The sequence below is a fragment of the Ranitomeya variabilis genome, chromosome 2 (genome assembly GCF_051348905.1).
Source record: "Ranitomeya variabilis isolate aRanVar5 chromosome 2, aRanVar5.hap1, whole genome shotgun sequence".
Taxonomy (NCBI): domain Eukaryota; kingdom Metazoa; phylum Chordata; class Amphibia; order Anura; family Dendrobatidae; genus Ranitomeya; species Ranitomeya variabilis.
The window spans coordinates 472318157-472328541 of record NC_135233.1 but is presented as its reverse complement, the minus strand read 5'-3'; the positions used below and the strand labels follow the sequence as shown (position 1 = coordinate 472328541).

Genomic DNA, 10385 nt, shown 5'->3' with positions numbered 1-10385 from the left:
GAGGAATACAACCCACAATATCCAGACAGCAAACATGAGCAGCGATGTGTCCAAATGTTAAGATGAGTTGGAGCGTGTTTGGGGGACAATTTGTTTTTTCTTTTCCTACAGTGAAGTTCATGTTTCCATAGCCCTGTGTGATCGCAATGGAGATTGCTGGGATCCAGCTTATTGTGTTAAACTTACAATATCTATACAGATTACACTGGAGTTGTTTGCCAGTATATATTGTAAATGATTGTTTTTTGTTTTTTAAGAGGGGGGGGGGGGGGTGTTTTGCTTCATTATTTATTTTCTTTCATCAGACCTAAAGAAAGCAGTGGGATCTCCATCCATAAATGTTAGACCACCGTCCTATTGTACATTATTCAGTCTAGACAAAAGATCTTGACCTGGAAATATTAGTGACATAAGTTGGAGTTGTGTGAATGGAAATTGTCCGATGTTGATATTCTCTACAGATCTATGGCCGGATAATGCCGGGAGCAGAGGAGGATTGTAGGTTACTACTAGGATGAGGTGAGGGCAGGGGAGGGTTTTGTATCTTGATATTTTTCAGATCAGTGGTCCTCCAGTAGACATAAATGGTTGAGGAGTGCAGCCCCTCAAAGTAAAAGTATGCGATTGTGTGTCTATATAGTTGGAGTTGGGGCGATTGTCATCTTATTGATCTCAGCAGGACAGTCCACGTGTGAAGACCACACAGGACCCTACAGAGGTACGGCAGGATTCAGTTTCCTAATAGGAGTAGGTGAGTGCAGGAAAGGATTTACCATTTGATATTTTTCAGATCTGTTCCTTGGTGGCTCGACAATATAATAAATTGGTGGAGGAATAATGGCCCCCACATATTGCAAGTAAATGATCAAATGTAAGCAAATTGTCAGTATTTGGAGAGGATTTGGGGCAATTGTCTTATTAATTTCAACAGTGCAGATCAAATATGGTGACAGTATGATGGCACTGAAGATTGCAAGGAGCAGCTTACTGTGGTGAATATACAGATATATACTCATATTACATGGGAAATGTCTATAGATATATATTGATGTTGTAAATGATCTTGAAGGGGGATTGGTTTTGTGTCATTATTCTTTATTATCGGAGTTAAAGAAGGTAACTGAATTTGGTGCCGGACCTCCATCCAGAAACATGACACCACTATTATCGTACTTTACTGTTCTTATACTATTGAGAAAAGAATTTGATATGGAAATTATGGCATAAATGATGGAGGAGTGGTGAGGAAATGTCGGATATTTGCAGATGTATCTACAGATCTGTCACTGGATAATGCTATCAGCAGAGATTGAGAGAAGGTGAATTGTAGTTTACCATGAGGAGGAGGTGAGTGCAGGGAAGGGTTTTCTCACTTTGTATTTTTCAGATCCACTTTTTATCCGTGTCTTTGCAATAGAAAAAAATGTGGTGGGGAAACGCAGCCCCTACGATCTGAAAGCGACTCTGAAACCTTGAGCAGCAGTGTGTCCACATTGTCAGATAAGTTGGAGCCAGATTGGGGCGATTTGTCTTATTGATCTCCGCAGCGCAGTTCTGGTATGGAGACCCTGTATGACAGCACTGAAGATGACTAGGAACCTGCGAACTGTGGTGAATACAGTCACATATATTATATTTGAAGGGCGGGGGGTGTTTTGCTTTCCTGTTCTTTATCTTTAGAATTGAAGAAGGTAACTTAATTTGGTACAGGACCACATCCAGAAATGTGAGACCACCATCTTATTAATCGTATAGTACGAAGAAAAGTTCTTTATGTGAAATTGTTATTGGCCCAAGTTGTTGTAACTTGGGTGATGATGGAGACTTTCCAATGTTCTGTATAGATCTGTGACCGGATTCCGTTTCCTATTAGGGAGAGGTGAGTGCAGGGTCGGGTTTCCCACTTGATGTTTTTCAGATCTTTTTGTTATCAGTGGCTTCAAGTAAATAAAGTGGTTGAGAAATACGGCCCCAATAAAAGGCAGGTACGCTATGTAACTTAAGCAATGGGGTGTCCAGTTATCAAATCTATAGGAGCAAGCAGGTTTGGGGCGATTGTCTTATTGATCTCAGCAGGGCAGTACAAGTCTGGAGACCCCTGTATGATGGCACTGAAGATTTCCAGTAAGTCTCTTACAGTTTTGAACATATTGGACTATAGATGTTACCAGTATATTTTGTTGTAACAGATTGTGCTTAAAGAGGGGTCATTTTTGCTGCTTTTATTTTAACATTTTGGGGGGAGGGGATTAGTTTTGCTTTACTGTGCTTTGCCATCAGAGTTGAAACTTGCATCTGAATTTGACCCAGGATCCCAATAGAGCAAAGTAAGACCACCATCTTGGCGTACGTTATTGATCCTGTAGTTATGTGAAAAGATCTGTAAGTGGAGATATTAGTGGCATAAGGTGGAGTTGTGGTGACGATGCAGATGGTCCTATACTGGATCTCTTTACACACAGGATAACGCCGGGAGCGGTGATGGCGCAGAGGAGAATTACAGATTACTATTGGGAGGAGGTGAGTGCAGGGAAGGGTTTTCTGTCTTGTTATTTTTCAGATACATTTGTTATCCGTGGATCTCCAGGAGAAAAAAATGCAGAAAAGAGCCCACCAAAAAATGAAAGTAACCTAGTATTCTGAGTGGGTTTGGGGTGATTGTTTTTCTTGATCTCAATGTTGCAGTCCAAGGTTGAAGATCTTTGCATAAAAATGTAATGGGCATTGTAGTAATCAGGACGACGGAGACTTTCCAATGTTCTGTGCAGAGCTACGGCAGGATTCAGTTTCCTATTAGGAGGAGGTGAGGATTTCCCGTTTGATGTTTTTCAGATCCTGTTTCTCAGTGGCTCGACAACATAATAAAGTGGTGGAAGGAATGATTGCCCCCACATAATGCAAGTAAATGATTACATATAAGAAATAGTGCCCAAATTATCATTCTATTTGGGGCAATTGTCTTATTATTGATTTCAACAGTGCAGATCAATTATGGAGACCCCTGTATGATGGCACTGAAGATGATTAGGAACCTGCTCACTGTGGTGAATATAGTCACATATATTATATTTGATGGGGAGGGGGGGGGGGTGTTTTGCTTTCCTGTTCTTTATCTTTAGAATTGAAGAAGGAAACTTAATTTGTGAGAGCACCATCTTATTTATTAATCCTATGGCACAAAGAAAAGTTCTTTATGTGAAATTATTGGCAGAAGTTGTTGTAATTCGGGTGATGATGGAGACTTTCCAAAGTTCTGTATAGATCTGTGACCGGATTCAGTTTCCTATTAGGGAGCGGTGAGTGCAGGGTCGGGTTTCCCACTTGATGTTTTTCAGATCTGTTTGTCATCAGTGGCTCCAAGAAAGTAAAGTAGTTGAGAAATTTGGCCCCAACAAAGCAAGTACGCTATGAAACTTGAGCAATGGCGTGTCCAGTTGACAAATATATAGGAGCAGGTTTGGGGCGTTTGTCTTATTGATGTCAGCAGGGCAGTACAAGTCTGGAGACCCCTGTATGATGGCACTGAAGATTTCCAGTAAGCCTCTTGCTATTTTGAACATATTGGACTATAGATGTTACCAGTATATTTTGTTGTAATAGATTGTGCTTAAAGAGGGGTCATTTTTAACTGCTTTTAATATAATAGTTTTGGGGGAGGGGGATATGTCTTGCTTTACTGTGCTTTGTCTACTGTGCAAGTTGAAACTTGCAACTGAATTTGACCCAGGACCCCAATAGAGTAAAGTAAGACCACCATCTTTGTGTACGTTATTGTTCCTGTAGTTATGTGAAAAGATCTGTAAGTGGAGATATTAGTGGCATAAGGTGGAGTTGTGGTGGCGATGCAGATGGTCCTATACTGGATCTCTTTACACACAGGATAACGCCGGGAGCGGTGATGGCGCAGAGGAGAATTACAGATTACTATTAGGAGGAGGTGAGTGCAGGGAAGGGTTTTCTCTTTTGATATTTTTCAGATACTTTTTCTCCTGGAGATCCATGGATAACAAGCGTAATTGCAGAATGCAGCCCACCAAAAAATGAAAGTAGCTGTCCGTATATATTGTTGTAAATGATCTTGAAGGGGGGATTTGTTTTGTGTCACTGTTCTTTATTATCAGAGATAATGAAGGCAACTGAATTTGGTGCCCGACCACCATCCAGCAACGTGAGACCACTGTCTTATCATACTTTATTGTTCTTATACTATTGAGAAGAGAATTTGATAGGGAAAATTATGGCATAAATGATGGAGCTGTAGTGAGGATATGTCGGATATTTACAGATATATCTACAGATCTGTCACAGGATAATGCTATCAGCAGAGATTGAGACAAGGTGAATTGTAGTTTACGATGAGGATGAGGTGAGTGCAGGGAAGGGTTTTCTAACTTTGTATTTTTCAGATCCACTTTTTATCAATGTCTCTGCGATAGAAATAAAATGTGTAAGAACGCAGCCCCTACGATCTGAAAGTGACTTTGAAACCAGCGTGTCCACATTGTCAGATAAGTTGGAGCTGGTTTGGGGCGATTTGTCTTGATCTCAGCAGCGCAGTTCTGGTATGGAGACCCCTGGATGATGGCACTGAAGATGACTAGGAACCTACGTACTGTGGTGAATATAGTCACGTATATTATATTTGAAGGGGGAGGGTGTTTTGCTTTCCTGGTTCTTTGTCTTTAGAGTTGAAGAAGGCAACTTAATATGGCACAGGACCACCATCCAGAAATGTGAGACCACCATCTTATTTATTAATCCTCCTATAGCGCAAAGAACATTTCTTTATGTGAAAATGTTATTAGCGGGTGACCGCATCTGACCCGGAATGCAGAGCGTCTGCAGAGTTGTGGCAGCACTGGGCTCAGTGTGCTGGAAGGTGGCAGACATCAGATCTGCAGGACTAATAACTCACCTGCAGTTCGGCTTCTCTGAGTTGAGGACAGCGGAGGGGCTGAGGGGAGCGTCTGGAGGCTGAACGCTGGGTTCGGATCCCCTGAGGCTTCAGTCTCCTATTGGGGGGGATGCGAGTGCAGGGAAGGGTTTCCCACTTGGAAGTTTTTCAGATCCGTTTCTCAGTGACTCCTCAATAGAATAAAGTGGTGGAGGAATAATGACCCCCACGAAATGCAAGTAAGCGATCATATTTAAGTAATATTGTCCAATTTGTCAGTCCACTTGGAGCAGGTTTGGGGTGATTGGTCTTTATTATTAATTTCAGCAGTGCAGTTCAGTATTGAGACCCTCGTGGCATTTTACTGCAGATTGCTATGAACTTGCATTATAGCTGTTGTAAATTATCTTCATGGGGAGGGTGGTTGTTTCGTTTTATTTTTTATCGTCCGGGGTAAAGGCAAAAGGACAAACTTGAGACCTCCATCTTATCATACTTTATTGGTGGGAAGACTTGCCTACTGTGGTAACTACACACACATATATATATGTCTACAAGTTTTGCATTGTTGAATATTTTTAGAAAAATGTTGTTCTTGAAGGGAGGAATTTTATTGTCATTATTGCTTTTTCTGACCATGAAATTAACGAAAGGCAACTGAATTTAGCACAGGACCCCCCCCCCCCCATCTAGCAAATTTGCCTGTTCTCCTATTTTATGCGGAAGATCTTGCCTTGGAAATATTAGTAGCATAAGTTGAAGTTGAGATGAGCGGATTATGTTGAGAGCAGTGAGGGCACAGAGGTGAGGTGTAGTTAACTATTAGGATGAGGGGTGTGCAGGAAAAGATTGTATCTTAGTCACTTTTCAATCTGTTAGTTATCGGCAGCTCTTCCAGTAGAACATAGTTGGTGAGGAATGCAGTCCCCATGAAATGAAAGTTCGCTATGAAACCTAATCAGTTTCCTTTTCTTCCACAGACCTTCACAGACTCCTTGCAAACGCTTCAGTTACATTTTGTTCTCACCGTCTATAGTAAAATTCTTCATCTTCATCCAGTCCGGGATACCATCCTTCTCCATTATTCCACTCGTCACGTCTCATCGCCGCGGCTTGAAATAGTCCACTTGTTGGCCAGAGCGCTGCCGGTTTTCCACATTAGGATACGCGGATCCTTCTCATATGCTTCTGGAGTCGATCTACTGGTGTTCCTTGAAATAGTGACTTGTACTGAGTGATGGAGGAACCACAAGCCCATATTTTCTTGAACTACACAAGGACATTTTGGCCGGGACTTTTCATGAAAGGACTGTTAGATTCTTTTTGTAATGTTATACTGTAAACCTCTGTCATGTTATGTGAATACTATCGTTCTCATTCACATCCTAGGATAAATGCAGTTTGTCAAAAGCATATAATGTGTTAATAAAAATGTTATTAACTTTTATCCAGAGAGCTATGGTGTTATTCCTGCATTTGGCAATCTATCTAGAAATCATTGTTGTAGGTGGCCAATAAATGTATGCAACGTCTTATCGTCCCTGCTAAACAGGACGCTGCAGTTACTAGTTTCTCCTACACCTCATTGGGGGACACAGGACCATGGGTGTTATGCTGCTGCCACTAGGAGGACACTAAGTAAACAGAAAGATTAACTCCTCCTCTGCAGTATACACCCCTTCACTGGCTACAATTTCCCAGTTCTTGCTTAGTGTCTGTAGGAGGCACTTGGGTCTATTTCTAGACCCCAATTTTCTTATTTTAATTTTTATTTTAATTTTTAATTTTCTGTAAATTTTTATTTTTTATTTAACGGAGTGAAGGGGGCGACGGATCCCTTTTTTATAGGGCCCGCTCTCCCCCGAACCAGCAACAGGCGAGCACGGCGAGTATACCTCCCCGTCCCTCTCCTGCGACGCTGGAGCACGCCAATTTTACCGGACAGAGTCCGCTCTGATGTACCTCTCCGGGGGCCCCAAGACAAGGCCCACTATGGCGTTGCACAGGGTTATTCCATTGCTCTGCAACACTTCAGAAGGTGTAAGCTGAAGAGGATCTTGAAGAAGGGAGGAAGTGCAGCGCACAGCTGTCAGGGGGACCGGCTACCGGAGGGCACTGTAAGTACATCCCTCCTGCCCCCTGAAGCTCAGGGGGGCGCCGGCGTTACCTGCAGGAGTCCCTCGGGAGAGGCGCCGGCGGTCGGGGACCTGCGCTGTCAGCGACACCCTTTGCGGCCTCACCGCCGCACATCGCCGGGCAGGCCGGAAATTTAGTCCCCGGCTTTTCGGCCCAAGTAGGCCTCAGTGGGCAGGTACCTCCCACGGCCGCAAAAACCCCGCCCCCCTTTTCGGCGCTTCTCGTCTTGGACGAGAGGCGCACTGCAGTTCTCAGGGGGCCATATTTCTTCCTCTCTGCAAGGTGGCCCACGCATCCACCTGCAGCTCAAGAACCGCCACGGCTCATTCCTCCCCGGGGACACAGACACAGGATCGTGGGTAAGCTGCTTCAAGAAAGCTTAACCCTTTCCCTGCATACTACCCCGCTCTGTCTCTAAAAGACACTATGTCTCAATCCAAGGAGACCAAAAGGGTAACAAGAAGCACACAGTGTTTTTCACTGTTTGTGCCACTTGCACTACGGCGCTGCCCCGAGCTTACAGCAGCCCGCTGTGTGCGGATTGTGTCACAGCCTCTGTGCAGCCACCTCCCATCGCTGCCGAGGCCGCAGCCGCCGATCCTGTAGAGCCTAGTCCCCCGGAGTGGGCAGCTACTCTGTCACGGTCCGTGGCTTCCCTGGTTAGGGCAATTGACTCCCTCCGGGGCCCCCCTCCAAGTCAGGGGGCGTACCCTGTCACTTTCTACCCGGGGTTCTAGAAAACGGGTTCACGTTTCATCCCCTGACCATAGGTCGGCGGGTCCTTCTGCGCCTGCAAGCTCTGCTTCCCGGTCCCCTTCCCCAAACCCAAACGACTCTGAATATGAGTCTGACAATTCCTACTTTCAGGAATCCTCTCCCTCCCAAGAGTCTCGACTCTCTCATCGAGGCAGTCAACCAGACTCTGAAGGTGACTGAGGACTCCGTATCTGCACCCGAACACGCGGTGTCTTTCAAAAAGACTAAACGTGTTCAAAAGGTTTTTGTCACTCACCCTGAGTTTAAGGAGATTGTACAAAAACATAGGGACCGTCCAGATAAACGCTTCATAGGGCAAAAGTCCATCGAGGCCAAATATCCTTTTTCTTGGGAACTGATCAAGGACTGGCTGCAGTCCCCTTCAGTGGACCCGGCTGTGTCACAGCTCGCGTCAAAAACCATCCTGTCTCTCTCTGACGGTTCCTCCGTTAAGAACCCCTCTGACCGCCAGATTGACTATCTGGCTCGCTCTGTCTTTGAGGCCACAGGAGCCTCGCTCTTCCCTTCCTTCGCCGCCTCTTGGGTGGCTAAGGCTATGGTCTCTTGGACCGAGACACTTTCCTCGACCATCCAAGTTAGTGACTTATCTCCAGTAGCCATCAATCTGGCTAACCAGATAGCCCAGGCCGGGGACTTCATGGTCAGCGCCTCAATAGACGCAGCGAATTGCGCCGCACAGGCAGCCGCCAATGCAATCTCCATCAGGAGAGCCCTGTGGCTCAGGGATTGGCGAGCAGATTCGGCTTCCAAGCGTTCTTTGACAGCCCTGCCTTACCAGGCTGGTCGGTTATTTGGAGAAAAATTAGACCAGATGATCTCGGATGCCACCGGGGGAAAAAGTAAATTTCTCCCCCAGCAAAAGCCTACCCGGCCTTTTCGGTACCAACAGCAACCTCCATTTCGGCCTTTTCGTCAAAATGCCAACTGGTCTTCTACATCCTCTGCCTCCGCATCAGGACGCGGTTCGCGCGGTGGCCGAGGCGCCCAGGTCTCTTACAGACCAAACCGTAACTGGAAACCCAGACCGAGACCACACGGGTCTAAGGGATCCACATCCCATAGATCCTCCCAATGACTCCTTGCATCATCCGGAGGGCACCAACAAAGTAGGCGGACGCCTGCTCTTGTTCCGTCAAGCCTGGCTCTCAGTCGTTTCCGACGGATGGGTCAGGGAACTGGTGTCCACCGGATACAAAATAGAATTTTCCTCCCCTCCACCCATGCGTTTCTTCCAGTCTTGCCCGCAAAAGTCAAAGGCCACAGCGTTCCTCCAGGCAATACGGGCTCTACAAAGGGACGGAGTCATCATTCCGGTCCCCCTAGAACAAAGATTCAAGGGTTTCTATTCGAATCTATTCGTGGTCCCCAAAAAGGACGGATCGCTACGCCCGATCCTAGACCTCAAACTGCTAAACAAATTCGTCAAAATCCGACACTTCAGAATGGAATCTCTCCGTTCTGTGGTCGCGTCTATGGAAAAAGGAGAATTCCTGGCGTCCATAGACATCAAGGATGCTTACCTGCACATACCAATCTTTCCTCCGCACCAACAGTTCCTCCGCTTCGCATTTCGCGGAGAACACTTCCAATTTGTGGCCTTGCCCTTCGGTCTCGCCACCGCTCCCAGAGTCTTTACGAAGGTCATGGCGGCTGCCATGGCCATTCTTCATTCCAGGGGAGTTGTGGTACTGCCGTACCTGGACGACCTGCTGATAAAAGGTTCTTCTTACCTAGCCTGCGAGGAGTCCGTCGCTCTCACGGTGGATACTCTCTCGCCTGGGTTGGAAGATAAACTTCCAAAAATCCTCTCCAGTTCCGGCACAACTGATCTCTTTTCTTGGGATGACACTGGACACTTTTCGCGGTCTGGTCATCCTCCCTCTAGACAAGGCCTTGGCTTTGCAGCGGGGAGCTCAGGGCCTTTCCCGCCCAGTCTCCCACTCCATTCGATTCATCATGCGCGTTCTCGGGCAGATGGTAGCTGCCATGGAAGCGGTTCCATTCACGCAATTTCATCTCCGTCTCCTACAACTTGCGCTGCTCTCGGCATGGGACGGCAATCCGTTCTCCCTCGACCGCCGATTCCTCCTGTCCCCACGGGTCAGGAAGACCCTCAGGTGGTGGACGCTGAAGTCCTCCCTATCCCTTTTCTCCCGGTGCAGTGGCTGGTGGTGACCACCGATGCCAGCCTCATAGGCTGGGGGGCGGTTTTCAACCATCACACAGCTCAAGGACGGAACTCTCGAGTGGACGACCGTCTTCCCATCAATCTCCTGGAAATACGAGCTATCAGGCTAGCATTGTTCCAGTTTCACCATCTTCTGGCTGGTCACCCAGCCAGAATCCAGTCCGACAACGCCACGGCCGTGGCGTACATCAACCGCCAAGGGGGAACCCGCAGCAAGACGGCTATGCTCGAGGTGTCCCACATTCTTCGTTGGGCCGAGTCCAACCATTCGCCCATCTCAGCGATCCACATTCCAGGTGTGGAGAATTGGGTGGCGGACTTCCTCAGCCGCCAGGGTCTCGCTTCCGGCGAGTGGTCCCTTCACCCGGAGGTTTTCCAGCAGATTTGTCA

At 46.6% G+C, this 10385-nt stretch overlaps 1 long non-coding RNA gene across 1 annotated transcript; it reads left to right on the top strand.

Moving 5' to 3' along the window:
• The first annotated feature begins 251 nt into the window (after nt 1-251).
• On the top strand, nt 252-6341 carry LOC143806819 (uncharacterized). The gene is made up of 2 exons (XR_013221565.1): nt 252-4617; nt 5875-6341. It is a non-coding gene; the product is annotated as an uncharacterized LOC143806819 (long non-coding RNA).
• The last annotated feature ends 4044 nt before the right edge of the window (nt 6342-10385 follow it).